Genomic DNA, 13340 nt, shown 5'->3' on the forward strand with positions numbered 1-13340 from the left:
AAGAAAACAGAAAAAAAGTCTCACAGATTAACTGCTACAAGAAAATAAAAAGTAATAATTATTAACAAAATTTACCAAGCTTAATAAAACAGCTTTCATTTCATATTCTTGTTATAAAATGATACACATTTATTAATTACATTTATACACACTTACATAAAAATATCAACTATACTTTTTCAGAACTTGCAGTTCATCCAAGTGATCAGTACAAGATACAAATCTGTTCTATAATCAATTAGAAATGTGATGGGGGTAGTTGGAGTAGGGAGTTATTCCATAGAGAAATCAAAAACTGAAATATCTATCAGTACAATTACAGGAAACAGGACACATACAAGCTTTATAAGAAGAACCTGAGAGTAATTTACTGAATCATATCAAAGAACCCTTGAATAAATGGAGAATGGAAGATTCAGTATTGTAGAAATATCAGTTCCTCTCAAATTAACCTATGAATTCAATGTAATTTTATATAAATTTCCGTGTGTGGATGGGTAGGTGAGTTAGTATAACATGGAAACTGATTATAAGTTCATCAGGAAGAATAAATACATTAAAATGGACAGAAATGGATGGCACATTGATCATAGATATTTAGTTCCTCTTCTTCCAGTCCCACCTAAAAATGACATTAAATGGATTCTTGAAAGAGATAAATAAACTCCCAGGGAAAAGGAGGACAATGGCAAATTATATCAGCAAATTTTGGGAAGATGGAAAACAAATAGAAATGATAACAGAAAACAAGAGGATGCAATAAGGTAAAATGCCTATCAAAGAGAAGCATGTTGATTTACCTCACTGAATCCCTGACAAGCTCAAAATATGGGTGAGTCAAACCCTAGTTGTGAGGATGAGAGGCAGGGATGAAAACAGAGAAATTTGTATGCAAAATGACTGGAATAACAGGTTCTCTCCTCAATTCAGCACAGCCAAATCACTATCCTCTTTGAAGAAACTGAAATCAGAAAGGCTCTATGCTTAGACAAAACAGGCACAGCAAAGAGTAGGAGAGAAGTACGTTGTAAAAACCTGAATTCTGAGTAGTGAGGAGCCAGGATCCTTCCTTCATCCTAGGAAACCCAATGATCAGACACATATCTCACAAGCAGAAGACTAGATGATCCTTTTTTAAAAAGAAACTGAGCGGCTCTGGGACAATTACATACTAGCATCTAATACTAATGTCTAGGGATTCTAACAGCTGAATCACCCTACCGTGAAGCCTACCACTCAGCCTTTTTAGTATCTCATTTTAAAATATAAATGGATAGTCTGGGTCACCAAACATTCGAGGAAAGTCTCTAACATTTAATACTGAAACAAACAAAACAGGGGTGGAGAGTGAGTGAGGGGGAAGGAGCCCCAATCCAGAAGGAAGAAAATATACAAATGAAAACATCCAGACATTTTGTTATGCTCATTGGCTGGGTACAGGGACAACATTTTTTTTTAAGGACAGGATTTTATTTTAAATAACAATCAGAGGATAAGAAATAGCTCTGGAAATTTTGGAACATAATCATAAAAACTAAAAATTCAATAGAGGGATCAGATTGATATGTTCCAGATGGTACAGCAAAGGAAAGGTTAAAGAGACAGACTATAGTGCAGATAATATTAACAAAAACCAAAAGAAGAATGATACAGGAGGTATAAATATATGACTAAAAAGAATTCCAAAAGAAGAAAATGGAAGAAAGAAAACAATCAAAGTAAGTTTTTCCAAAGGACAAGAATTCCCGGATTAAAAGAATCTACTGAGTACCCAGGAATATGGATAAAGAAAAACTACACCAGTATCATTAAACCCTAGTACCAAAAATCATAAAATTATGGTACACTTAGAATAGAGAGTTTAGAACTCTCAGAGAGAAAAACAGATCACTTAAAAGTAAATGTGGACTTCCTGGTGGTGCAGTGGTTAAGAATCCACCTGCCAATGCAGGTGACACGGGTTCGAGCCCTGGTCCAGGAAGATCCCACATGCCTCAGAGCAACTAAGCCCGTGTGCCACAACTACTGAAGCCCACACGCCTAGAGCCTGCGAGCCACAAGAGAAGCCACTGCAATGAGAAGCCCGCGTACCGCAACAGAGTAGCCCCCACTCGCCGCAATTAGAGAAAGCCCGCGCGCGGCAACAAGTCCCAACTCAGCCAAAAGTTAATTAATTAATTAATTTTTAAAAAGTAAATGCAACAATTAATTTAGATCATTTTAAAATGGTGACAATTGAGTCAGGCAAGAATCGACAAAAATTCTAAAACTGGTAGGTGAAGTAATTTGAGAACAGAATAATTATATAGTCAAGAATTTCCACATACTTTATTTATTAACTATAAAAGGAAAAATAGTAAGTTATAGTGGAGCAATTTGACAGATACCATTTTAACCAAGTGATCGAAGTTAGTATTACATGGTGGTTGCCAAGGGGAGGCGGGGGTTGGGGGAGGGATGGAGTGGGAGGCTGGGGTTAGCAGATGTGAGCTTTTATATAGAGAATGGATAAACAACAAGGTCCTACTGTATAGCACAGAGAACTATACTCAATATCCTATGATAAACCATAATGGAAAAGAATATAAAAAAAGAATGTGTATATATATGTATGTATGTATAACTGAATCACTGTTGTTCAGCAGTAATTAACACATTGTAGATCAACTATACTTCAATAAAAAAGTTAATATCACAAATAATAGGGCAAATTGACATCATGCACCTCCTGATAAAATGTATTGAAAAGAACACAACAACATTTATGCAGTATTCCTGCCAAAAATGTATAACCTGAATCTAAGCATGACAAAACATCAGACAACCCCAAATTGAGGGACATTCTACAAAATAACTGGCCTGTTTTTTTCAAAAATGTCAATGTCATAAAAGACAAAGAAAGTCTGAGGAACTGTTCAATATTACAGAGACATAAAAACTTGGAAAAAGTGCATGACCCTGGATTGGATCCTGGTCATTTTTAAAATGGACATTATTAGGATAAATGCTGAACTTTTAATAAAATCTGTGGATAAAAGTATTATAACAAAGTTAAATTTCCAGATTTTTATAATTTCACTGTTGTTATTTAAGTGAATGTCTTTGTTCTTATGAAATACACACTTGAATATTTAATGGTAAAGGGATGTGTTCTGTGAAATTTACTCACAAATGGCTCCAAAAAGATGGGGATTAGAATGGTATCTAATTTCATGATAGCAACATAGTTACAAGCCAAGGGAGCAATGCTCCTAAAGTTCATAGGGAACATGATTTCCCTCCCAGAATACTATACTCAGCTGTATTATCAGTTTTCTATTGCTATAGAGCAAATTACCATAATCTCAGTCACCCATTTATTATCTCATAGTTTCTGTGGGTTAGAAGTCTGAGCACAGAGTAGTTGGGTTTTTTGTTCAGGGTCTTACAAAGCTGCAGTGTCAGCTAAAGCTGTGCTGTCATCTGGAACTTAAAGTCCTCTTCCAATCTCATCTGAGTTGTTGGCAGAAGTCAGTTCCTTGAAGCTATATGACAGAAGAACTTGTTTTCTTGCTGTCAGCCTGGGACTGATCTCAGCTCCTAATGGCTTCCCCTCATGTCATTGCCATATGGCTCCCTCTTCTCCCAACATAGCAATTTGCTTCGTCTTCAAGGCCAACAGGAGAACATCTCTCTGATGTTTCACCTTCTCCTGAAGGATTCACCTAATAACGTTAAGAGCCAGTCAGGATAATCCCTCTTTTTATTAACTCAGAGTCAACTTATTAGTAAGTTATTCATGGAATAATACCCCATCATATGTACTAGTACCATCCACACTTAACAGAGGTGTATTATGCATCAGGGAAAGGAAATCTTGAGGACCATGTTAGAATTTGGCCTGCCACATCCAGCTAAACCTTCGAGTTTGAGAAAATCTGGTTTTCAACCCCAGCACCACATTAGAATCTCCTGGAGAACTATTAAATCCTGGTATCAGAATTCTCATTTAGTTGGTTTGAGGCAGGGTCTGAGAAGATTTTGCTTTTGTTTTTGCTTTTAAGGCTCTCCCATGTAATTCCAATATGCAACCAGGGTTGAAAACCACTTGAATACAATGAAAACCTTTTCAGATATACGAGATCTCAAAGAATTTACTTCCCATTCACCCTTTCTCAGGAAGCTACTGGAGGAGTACTCCTCTGAAATGAGGAGGTAATCAAGGAAGAGGAAAGCACAGGATCCAGAAAACGACTCTAAAATAGGGAATAGCAGAGGGATGTCCCAGACGACAGACTGCAGGAGCCTAGGAAGTAACCATTCTGGACTGGAACAGGAGGATGAAGGGCTCCAGGATGAGGGTCTCTGAGAAAAAACAAGTGGAATTAATAGACTAGCTGATATTTCTGAGCATTGGATGAAGAGAACTAGTATTAGGCACATGACAGAATTGATATGTAATTGGAAAAAATAGTAAGAATAGGTACATAGAAAAATACACATTTGATACATGATGCAATTATTTTCTTAAGGAAAATTAAAAGCTTTTCAAGACAGAAAAGCACACACTACTTGGCTATGAAGTTAACAATATTAATGTAGTCATAATGTAAATACTGATCCTTAACTGAAAATTATAATTACACTGAGACTATAAAAGGAGGGGAAGCAAGGGTGTATATGTGTCTATGTAAAAGAGCTAAATCAAGAAATTGCAAAATAGAGCTTTAATACAAATTATAGGATAGAAGGAATGGGGAACTACTGTTTTCTATATAATCTTTTCAGTATTATATTTTTTAACTATGTGCATGTATTAACTGTGTTAAAATTTTTTAAAAAAGAGCAAAAGGAAGCACATGAGTAATACTGTTAAAATAAATTGATAATGGAATGTCAGGTTTTGTTTTTACCAGATATTCATATTTATTTATTTATTTATTTATTTATTTATTTATTTATTTATTTATGACTGTGTTGGGTCTTCGTTTCTGTGCGAGGGCTTTCTCCAGTTGCGGCAAGCGGGGGCCACTCTTCATTGCGGTGCATGGGCCTCTCACTATCGTGGCCTCTCTTGTTGCAGAGTACAGGCTCCAGACGCGCAGGCTCAGTAGTTGTGGCTCACGGGCCTAGTTGCTCCACGGCATGTGGGATCTTCCCAGACCAGGGCTCGAACCCGTGTCCCTTGCATTGGCAGGCAGATTCTCAACCACTGCGTCACCAGGGAAGCCCGGAACGTCAGTTTTTACTCAACAGACTAGAAAAGTTAAAAATTCTTACGTGATAAATTGTTACAAAAGATAGGGGGAAAGTCACAACTGATTGGATGGTAAATTGGAATAGCAACTGGGGAAAGCAATTTAGCAGTTCAACAAAATTGAAAACATGGGCACGCTACTACCTAGAAATTCACATTCATGCATGAGCCATACAAGGATATCTGATGCAGTATTGCTTGTAGTCTGGAAAAATTGAAAATAACCTGACCATTGATTGGCATATCACTAAAATGCATTGGTTCATTCAATAAATATTTATTGAGTGGCTGCTATGTGCCAAGCACTGTTCTGACAACTGGAAACATAGCAGTTACTAATACACACAAAAATCCTTGCCTTCATGTAGTTTACATTCTTGTAGAAGGAGATATAGAATAAACAAACAAAGAAGTTCATAGTATGTTTGATGGTAATAGGAACTATGGAGAAAAACAAAGCTGGGAAGGGCTAACAGGAGCCCTGGGAGAGAGTGTGTGTGTGTGATTTTTAAAAGGATGGTCAGGGAAATCCATACTGACATTTGAATAAAGACTTGAAAGAAGTAAGCAAGCAAGTCAAGTGAATACAGGAGTTGGGAGTGGAGAGAACAGTGTGCCAGGCCTTTAAAATAAATAAACTAGATCAACATATACCAACATAGATAGATCTCAAAAAGATAAAGTTGAGTAAAAAAATGTACTAAAACACTACTTTTTAAAATAATTTTAAAATAATAATACTACTTCTTGTTCCTAGATATAGGTAGGTAAAGTATGAAAATGCAGAACTTTAGAATAAAACTAAGAAGGAAAAATACCAAATCAAAAATAGTGGTTGGTTCTGGGGAAGAAAGAATTAGAATGCAGCTTGGGTATGGGGTCAGATAATACTTAGCTTTACTGCAATATTTTATTTATTTGATGTGAAACAATAAATTTCACTCAGACATAACAGACTGCTAGATAATTGTTAATTCTGGGTGTAAGGAAAATGGGAGTTGTATAATTTTTTGTACTTTTCTGAATTTAAAATTTCTCAAAAAGATTAGCTGATACATTTTTTTAAATTATTTATTTATTTATTTGGTTGTACCAGGTCTTAGTTGCGGCAGGTGGGCTCCTTAGTTGCGGCATGCATGTGGGATCTAGTTCCCTGACCAGGGATTGAACCCCAGCCCCCTGCATTGGGAGCATGGAGTCTTAACCACTGTGACACCAGGGAAGTCCCTAGCCAATACATTTCTGAAGAGAATAATGAGAGCAAAATTGATCTATCAGATATCAAAATGAATAATAAAGCTACCATGATTCAAATACTGCCATGCTAGCATAGTCAGAGAGATTAATGGAACCGAGTAAAGTTCAGAAATAGATTCAGAGGTATATAGGAATCTATTACATGATAAATATGGCATTTCAAGTAAGTGAAGAGACTAGAAAAATGGCAAAGACGTAGAATAAGTCATTTACTAAAGAAAATGAATCTCAATCTTCATCCAAGTTGTGTGTATCAGCAGTTTGTTCTTTTTTCCTGCTGAGTAGTATTATATGTCATGGGTGTACCAGTTTCTTTAACTATTCATTTATTGAAGGACATCTAAGGTAGTTGTAATTTTTGACTATTTTGTAAAATAATTTTTGTGTGTATATATATCAGGGAAAAAAGACTAGAAGATATACACCAAAGTAAAAATAACCATCATTTACCTTTGGGGAGACTTTTTTTCCTTTAAACATTTCTTTAATGTCATTTTTGTTTGTTTGTTTATTTGGTTTTTGGCCATGCCACACGGCAGGCATGTGGGATCTTAGTGCCCAGACCAGGGATCAAACCCGTGCCCCCTGCAGTCGAAGTGCAGAGTCTTAACCACTGGACCGCCAGGGAAGTCCTATTGTCATGTATTATTTTTAAAGAGTAAAAATAACATTTGAGTGAAGCAGCTTTTATAAAATTACATTTGCCCACATTTAAATGAGAACAGTAGTTTTTGCCTTATTATCATATAACACCCACTAACTATTGGGATGATGTCACTGAAATGGATACTCTTACTACAAAATCAAATCTCCTTCTACAATTTGTTTTTATTGCAGTACAATGTAAAATTTTTGTTTCACATGAGAATCGTACACCAAAGTGAAGAAGAAAATGAACTACATGTTTTTCAACATTCAGGTATCCCTGAGTTAGGGTGCACTGAAAATCACTTAGCTATATTAAAAGATTTGTTTTACCCAACATTGAAATGTCCCTTCTATTAGAACCTCATGATCCTACACTTTTAACACCCTGATATTTAATATAAGGGGTTCTAAACACAAATATTCCTGTTGTTTCTTAGGCAGAAATATTTTAACAAAATGGTATGTAAATCCTTAGACTATACAATGGCACTGAAAATATATTTGGCAACCATAGAATTAGTTTTACCCATAGCTACTGAGTATAAGAAAATTGTTCTTTCTTGTGGTCTACATGCAAATTTTTTTTAACAATGTTGAATTTTTTTAAATGCAGTAAAACTGATTATTTTTCCCTTAAGAGCTGTTTCTCCCAATTGAACTTCATAAAAATACCTGCAAGGTGTATTAGTAGCTAATGCTCCCTGAGGTAAAGATAAAAATTTGAAATGAATGGGAAAATACAGGTTCTTAGCAGAGAAATAGAAACCATAAAAAAGAGCCAATTAGAAAATTAAAAATTGAAAAATACAATATCTGAAATTTTAAAATTCCCTTGGTGGGCTCAAAAGCAGAAATGGATATAAAAGATAAAAGTAAGTGAAATGGAAGACAGATCAATAGAAATTATCCAATACAAACAAGAGAGAGAAAAAAGATTGAAACAATGAACAGAGCCTTAGAGAGATGGAGGACAATATCAAAATGTCTTAACATTCTCGTCATTGGATTCCCAGAAAAGGAGAAGGAAATTCGGTAGGAAAATACATGAAGAATCAACTGCTGAAAACTTCCCAAATTTAGTGAATTACATAAGTTTTCAAATTCAGGCCCTCAGCAAACCCAAACAGAATAAATTCAAAGAAAAACAAAACAAACAAACAAACAAAAAACCCTCAACACATAATCAAACCATTGGAACAAAAAATGTCAAAACTTGAAATAATCTAGAGAGAATTTTCAAGACAAATTACATACAGGGAAAAAACTATTTGAATGGTCATAGATAGGGAAGAGAGTAGAACATCTTTAAAGCCATAGGGGAAAAACCCTGTTAACTCAGAATTCTATGACCAGTGAATATATCCCTTAGGAATAAAAACAAAATAAAAATATTCTCAAATGAAGGAAAACTAAGAGAATGTGTCAACAGCAGACTTGCTCTAAAAGAAATACTAATTGAAAGTCTATAGGCTAAAAGGAAATGATACCAGAAGGAAACATGGGTTTTCAGGTATGAAAGAAGAGAAATGGAAATGGAAAATGGATGAGTAAATTTTAAATATTAGATTTTTCATCTTAGGTTCTCTAAAATATGTACAGGAATACCTTAGAGATATTGCAGATTCAGTTACAGACCACCTCAATAAAGCAAATACCACAATAAAGCAAGTCAAATAATTTTTTTGGTTTCCCAGTGCATATAAAAGTTATGTTTACACTATACTGTAGTACATTAAATGTGCAATAGCATTATGTCAAAAATGTAAATAACTTAATTTTAAAATACTTTATTGCTAAAAAATGCTAACCATTATTTGAGCCTTCAACAAGTCATAGTAGCAACAAGAAAGATCACTTATCACAGATCACCAGAGCAAATATAATAATACTGAAAAAGTTTGAAATATCATGAGAATTACCAAAATGTGACGCAGAGACATGAAGTGAGCAAAAGCTGTTGTAAAAATGGCACCAATATACGTGTTTGACTCAGGGTTGTCACAAACCTTCAATCTGCAAAAAGAATGAAATGTCTGCAAAGTGCAATAAAGTGAAACATGATAAAATAAGGTATGCCTGTATAACTGTTGAAAGCAAAAATTGTCTAATGGGGTTTCCATATATATCAATATAATACATATACCAACTATACCATAAAGGTCAGTGAGTTTCGGGGAGAGGGACCTATATGTCTGCAAGGTGTCTTTCCACATTTTACTTGAAGTGATGTAATACACTCAGTAGACTGTGAAAGTTTATGTATATATATTGTAAGCCATAGAGCAACTATAAAAAAATACGAAGATATAACCAAAAAGATAATACATAAATTAATTAAAATGTAATATTAAACTACTCAATCTGCAAGAAGGCAGGAAAGTAGGAACAAAAAAAATTTTTTTTTAAACATAGGGAACAAACAGAAAATAACTAATAAAATAGTAGGCCTAAAGGCAATCATATCAATAATTACATTAAATGTAAATAATCTAAACACAGTGATTAAAAAAAGAGAACATCAGATTGGATTAGAAAACAGAGACCTTGGACTTCCCCGGTGGTCCAGTGGTTAAGAATTCGCCTTCCAATGCAGGGGAAGTGGGTTCAATCCCTGGTCGGGGAACTAAGATCCCACATGCAGCAGGGCAACCAAGACCGCACGCTGCAACTACTGAGTCTGCACACCACAACTATAGAGAAGCTCGCATGCCGCAATGAAGAGCCTATGCACCACAACTAAGACCCGATGCAGCCAAAAATAAATAAATAAATAAGTAAATAAAAATTTAAAAATAAAAAAGAGAGACCTAAGTATTGTCTACAAGTAACCCATTTTAAATATAACAATATAGATAGATAAAAAGATAGGAAAATATATATCATACAAATACTAATTAAAGAAAGGTGGAGTAACTACATTAATATTAGAAAAATAGATTTCAGAACAGGGATATTACAAGGGACAAAGACAGTACATAATGATAAAAAGAGGCAATTCATCAAAAACACATAACTCTAAATGTGTTTACAGCTAACAAGAGAGCTTCAAGATACGTAAAGCAAAATTACACAGGAATGAAAGGAAATATAGACAAGTCCACAATTATAGTTGGAGATACCAATGCTCCTCTCCCAGAAACTGACAAAACTACTGGAGAAAACCAGTAAGGATATAGAAGATCTAACATTATCAAGCAACTTCATATGATTAACATAGAACATTCCACCCAATAACACACATGAAATGTTGTATTATAGGGGCACATAGGACATTTACCAAGATATTGTGGGGCAAAATAAACCTTAACAAATGGAAAAGAACTGAAATCTTTAAAGTATGTTTCCTGGGACTTACCTGGTGGCACACTGGTTAAGAATCTGCCTGCCACGAATTCTATCAAACATTTAGAGAAGAGCTAACACCTATCCTTCTCAAACTCTTCCAAAATATAGCAGAGGGAGGAATACTCCCAAACTCATTCTACGAGGCCAGCATCACCGATACCAAAACTAGACAAAGATGTCACAAAAAAAGAAAACTACAGACCAACATCACTGAAGAACATAGATGCAAGAATCCTCAACAGAATACTAGCAAACAGAATCCACCAGCACATTAAAAGGATCATAAAACATGATCAAGTGGGGTTTATCCCAGGAATGCAAGGATTCTTCAATATATGCAAATCAATCAATGTGATAAACTATATTAACAAATTGAAAGAGAAAAACCATATGATCATCTCAAAAAATGCAGAAAAAGCTTTTTTTTTAAAAAAAAACATCTTTATTGGAGTATAACTGTTTTACAATGGTGTGTTAGTTTCTGCAGTATAACAAAGTGAATCAACTATACATATATATATATATATATATATCCCCATATCGCCTCCCTCTTGTGTTTCCCTCCCACCAGAAAAAGATTTTGACAAAATTCAACACCCATTTATGATAAAAACTATCCAGAAAGTAGGCATAGAGGGAACTTACCTCAACATAATAAAGGTCATATATGACAAACCCACAGACAACATCATTGCCAATGGTGAAAAACTGAAAACAATTCCTCTAAAATCAGGAACAAGAAAAGGATGTCCACTCTCACCCCTATTACTCAACATAGTTTTGGAAGTTTTAGCCACAGCAATCAGAGAAGAAAAAGAAATGAAAGGAATCCAAATCGGAAAAGAAGTAAAGCTGTCACTGTTTGCAGATGACATGATACTACACATAGAGCATCCAAAAGATGCTACCAGAAAACTACTAGAGCTAATCAATGAATTTGGTAAAGTAACAGGATACAAAATTAATGCACAGAAATCTCTGGCATTCCTATACACTAACGATGAAAAATCTGTAAGAGAAATTAAGGAAACACTCCCATTTACCATTGTAACAAATAGAATAAAATACCTAGGAATAAACCTACCTAAGGAGACAAAAGACCTGTATGCAGAAAACTATAAGACATTGATGAAAGAAATTAAAGATGATACAAACAGATGGAGAGATATACCATGTTCTTGGATTGGAAGAAAGAACACTGAGAAAATGACTATACTACCCAAAGCAATCTTCAGATTCAATGCAATCCCTATCAAACTACCAATGGCATTTTTCACAGAACTAGAACAAAAAGTTTCACAGTTTGTATGGAAACACAAAAGACCCCGAATAGCCAAAGCGATCTTGAGAAACAAAAACGGAGCTGGAGGTCTGGCTCCCTGACTATACTACAAAGCTACAGTAGTCAAGAGAATATGGTACTGGCATAAAAACAGAAATATAGATCAATGGAACAGGATAGAAAGCCCAGAAATAAACCCACACACATATGGTCATCTTATCTTTGATAAAGAAGGCAAGAATATACAATGGAGAAAAGACAACCTCTTCAATAAGTGGTGCTGGGAAAAGTGGACAGCTACATGTAAAACAATGAAATTAGAACACTTCAAACACCAAACACAAAAATAAACTCAAAATGGATTAAAGACCTAAATGTAAGGCCAGACACTATCAAACTCTTAGAGGAAAACATAGGCAGAACACTCTATAACATAAATCACAGCAAGATCCTTTGTGACCCACCTCCTAGAGAAATGGAAATAAAAACAAAAATAAACAAATGGGACCTAATGAAACTTCAAAGCTTTTGCACAGCAAAGGAAACCATAAACAAGACAAAAAGACACCCCTCAGAATGGGGGAAGTATTTGCAAATGAAGCAACTGACAAAGGATTGATCTCCAAAATATACAAGCAGCTCATGCAGCTCAATATCAAAAAAAAAAAAAAAAAACCCAATCCAAAAAAGGGCAGAAGATCTAAACAGACATTTCTCCAAAGAAGATATACAGATTGCCAACAAACACATGAAAGGATGCTCAACATCACTAATCATTAGAGAAATGCAAATCAAAACTACAATGAGGTATCACCTCGCAGCAGTCAGAATGGCCATCATCAAAAAACCTACAAACAATAAATGCTGGAGAGGGTGTGGAGAAAAGGGAACCCTCTTGAAATGTTGGTGGCAGTGTAAATTGATACAGCCACTATGGAGAACAGTATGGAGGTTCCTTTAAAAACTACAAATAGAACTACCATATGATCCAGCAATCCCACTACTGGGCATATACCCTGAGAAAACCATAATTCAAAAGGAGTCATGTACCAAAATGTTCATTGCAGCTCTATTTACAATAGCTAGGTCATGGAAGCAACCTAAGTGACAATCGACAGAGGAATGGATAAAGAAGATGTGGCACATATATACAATAGAATATTACTCAGCCATAAAAAGAAACGAAATTGAGTTATTTGTAGCAAGGTGGATGGACCCAGAGACTGTCATATAGAGTGAAGTAAGTCAGAAAGAGAAAAACAAATACTGTATGCTAACTCATATATATGGAATCTTAAAAAAAAAAAAAGGTTCTGAAGAATGTAGAGGCAGGACAGGAATAAAGATGCAGACATAGAGAATGTACTTGAGGACACAGGGAGGGGGAAGGGTAAGCTGGGACGAAGTGAGAGAGTGGTATGGACTTATATACACTACCAAATGTAAAATAGATAGCTAATGGGAAGCAGCCACATAGCACAGGAAGATCAGCTCAGTGCTTTGTGACCACCTTGGGGGGGATAGGGAGGGTGGAAGGGAGACACAAGAAGGAGGGGATATTGGGGTATATGT

Source organism: Tursiops truncatus, chromosome 4 (genome assembly GCF_011762595.2).
Source record: "Tursiops truncatus isolate mTurTru1 chromosome 4, mTurTru1.mat.Y, whole genome shotgun sequence".
Taxonomy (NCBI): domain Eukaryota; kingdom Metazoa; phylum Chordata; class Mammalia; order Artiodactyla; family Delphinidae; genus Tursiops; species Tursiops truncatus.